This window comes from Zea mays, chromosome 1 (assembly GCF_902167145.1).
Source record: "Zea mays cultivar B73 chromosome 1, Zm-B73-REFERENCE-NAM-5.0, whole genome shotgun sequence".
In the NCBI taxonomy this organism is placed as follows: Eukaryota; Viridiplantae; Streptophyta; class Magnoliopsida; order Poales; family Poaceae; genus Zea; species Zea mays.
Window position 1 is genome coordinate 76,990,647 of NC_050096.1, and position 3,389 is coordinate 76,994,035.

A 3,389-nucleotide genomic window follows, 5' to 3' on the forward strand; every position below is an offset into this window, starting at 1 on the left:
ACCCAATGAGTTCACTACTCCACTAGAGCTCTATATGCTATCACAAAGAAACAAATGCGCGGAATCGAGGTCTTGGTGCTTAGGAATGTTGTAAGAATGCTTGGTGTTGTCCTCCATGCGCCTAGGGGTCCCTTTTATAGCCCCAAGGCAGCTAGGAGCCGTTGAGAACATTCCTGGAAGGCAGATCTTGCCTTCTGTCGACTGGCGCACCGGACAGTCCGGTGCACCACCGGACACTGTCCGGTGCAGATCTCCTTCCTTATTTGGCGAAGCCGACCGTTGGAGTCTGAGAGCCGTTGGCGCACCGGACACTGTCCGGTGCACACCGGACAGTCCGGTGCACCATTGTGACCGTTGGCTCGGCCACGCGTCATGCGCGGAATCCTCGGCCGACCGTTGCCCCGGCTGACCGTTGACTCACCGGACAGTCCGGTGCACCACCGGATAGACCGGTGAATTTTAGCCGTACGCCGTTGATGGTTTTCCGAGAGCGACGAGTTCGCCTGTGAACGGCTCACCGGACAGTCCGGTGCACCACCGGACAGACCGGTGAATTTTAGCCGTACACCGCCGTCGAAGTCCCGAGAGTAGCCTGTTCGCTAAAGCCAGCCTGGCGCACCGGACACTGTCCGGTGCACCACCGAACACTGTCCGGTGCACCACCGAACACTGTCCGGTGCACCACCGGACAGTCCGGTGAACCCAGACTGAGCAGACTTTGGCTGAACTTAGCCATCTCTTCTCCAACTTGATTTTTTCTGTTTCCAGCACTTAAACACAATACATTAGTCCATAAAATAATGTACTAAGTCTAGAAACATACCTTTTGACATGTTTTGCACTTTGTCCACACCTTTGCATAGATTAGCACAAAAGCATTTGTGTTGGCACTCAATCACCAAAATACTTAGAAATGGCCCAAGGGCACATTTCCCTTTCAACTATCTCTCAATGATTCTCACAAGGCACTAGAGCTAAATCACACGAGAGGCTTTCTTTTGCTTGCTCTCGCTTTTGTGGCACTTGTGTGGGTTGTAGTGATCTAAATCTTGTGTATAGGATGGATCAATGAATATATGTGGTTGGGAGGGCTTGAGTATGTCAACTAGATGACTTGGAATGTTGCTTGGGCTCCCTCACATTGAAGTGGCCGGTTGGGGTGGTATTTATAGCCACCAACCAAATTGTAGCCGTTGGAGAAAGCTGCTGGCGATGGGCGCATCGGACAGTCCGGTGCGCCACCGGACAGTGTCCGGTGTGCCGCCACGTCATCTTCCCGTTAGGGCTCGGAGCCGGTCGACCGTTGGAGGCTTTGTCCTCATGCGGCAACGGATAGTCCGGTGCGACACCGGACAGTCCGGTGCCCCTCTGACCGTCTGCTCTGACATCTGAATTCCACTGTTCACTTTGCAGAGTCGACCGTTGCGCGCAGATAGTCGTTGCTCCGCTGGCGCGCCGGACAGTCCGGTGTGCACCGGACACTGTCCGATGAATTATAGCGGAGCTGCGCCTGGGAAACCCGAAGGTGAAGAGTTCGAGATGAAGCACCCTGGTGCACCAGACACTGTCCGGTGGCACACCGGACAGTCCGGTGCGCCAGACCAGGGCTGCCTTCGGTTCCTTCTTGCTCCTTTCTTTTGAGACCTAACTTGTTCTTTTGATTGGTTTGTGTTGAACCTTTGGCACCTGTAGAATATATAACCTTGAACAAACTAGTTAGTCCAATTATTTGTGTTGTGCAATTCAACCACCAAAATCAATTAGGAAAAGGTTTGACCCTATTTCCCTTTCAAGAACCAGTATTCAAAATTTGCAAACCTGCGCCATTGCCGACTTGAACGGAGTCGCTGCCATGGTATTGCTTGTGAAGCGCGAGACGATCTAGATAACTTGTGATGTGATCCATCACGCGGTGTCGTTGTACCAGCTTGTATCAACCTTGGATGAAGAGGTAGCAGCAAGGGCCATGGTCCAAGGATCATCTTGATAGTTCTCATCCATACGATGCCAACTGTTGATGGCAGTATGGCCGAATTTGTCGCAGATTTGACATTGGGTTCGATTGCCCCGACCACAACCACCACCGCGCGGTGACCATGTGCCACCACAAGACGACGCGCTAGCTCGGCCATGAGGTGCGTCGTGAGAGTACGTGCCTCCAGGTGCACCACCGCGCCCACGACCGCGTCGTCCACCACCGCGACCTGCATAGTGAGCAAACATACCCATATTGACTTGTAGATCGGCTTCATGTTGGAGACGCCAGGCTTCAAAAACCAGGAGATGCGAGAAGACGTCGAAGGAGAGCTCTTCATTCTTGGTGGTCATCGACGTAACGAAGGGGTCATAATCAACCGACAGCCCCGCAAAGAGATAGGAGAGAATCTCATCATCTCTAAGAGGAGCCCCAGCCACCGCTAATTCAGAGGCGAGACCCGTGATCTTGCGGTAAAAATCAGCAGTAGAGAGGTCGCGCTTGCGCGCCGTGGCGAGTTCCTAGCGGATCTAAATGCCCCGCGCCTTGGAGGAGGAGGCATACTTCTTCTCGAGGGAATCCCACACAGCCTTAGCAGATGTGGCGTCCCAGACATCCTAGAGAACCTCAGAAGTCATGGACGAAAGCAAACCGCTGAGCAGCTGTTGCTCTTGGCCATACTAGCGCTCGTAGTCGGGATTGGGGGCATCCATCATGCCGGCCGACGTGATAATCGGCTTGGTCTTGAGAGGAGCGGCATTGGATCCATCGAGGAAATCGAGAAGCTTCGAACTGCGAAGATATGGCAGGAGCTGTGCACGCTAAAGGAGATAGTTTGTTTTTGTGAGCTTGATGGTGATAACTTGGTGGATGGGAATTGGTGGAGAGGAGGACGATGGCGTGGTGGTTATGGCAACGTACAGGAAGAGAGGCAGCGAGAGATAGATGGAGGAGAGGAGGCGGTGGAGAAAATTGTGGAGATTGATTAAGATTTCCTTGGCTCTGTTACCATGTTAAGATAATGTAAGGCTGCACCATCTCAGGTAACGCCTAAGTCTCTTTATATAGAAAAGGATTACATGCATGCGATTACAATCGAAGGCAATAATAGTGCCGTGATTCTAGGCGAGATAAACAACAATGTCATCCTTATCTTCTATTCCTAACACTCACCACCCCCAGCGAACACATCGATGACTTGCAAAATATACATATGGCTGCAGGTAGGGTAACTGAGCCACTGCGCCTTGGATGAGGAACCCGACGCTCGTGTTCAAACTAACGGTGCTTCTCAGGGAGCCAAACTCACCAGTACACAATCATTGAACCGTAGTTCCTATTAGATCACAGCATACATCTAATGTACTGGCTGGGAATGAGTTGGTGATTGTTGGACCTCGATATGCTGGTTGTG

At 52.0% G+C, this 3,389-nt stretch overlaps 1 non-coding gene across 1 annotated transcript; it reads right to left on the reverse strand.

Moving 5' to 3' along the window:
* Window positions 1-2,267: 2,267 nt before the first annotated feature.
* LOC111590725 (small nucleolar RNA Z247) lies at window positions 2,268-2,403 on the reverse strand. Its single transcript, XR_004855767.1, has one exon. It is a non-coding gene; the product is annotated as a small nucleolar RNA Z247 (small nucleolar RNA).
* Window positions 2,404-3,389: the final 986 nt, after the last annotated feature.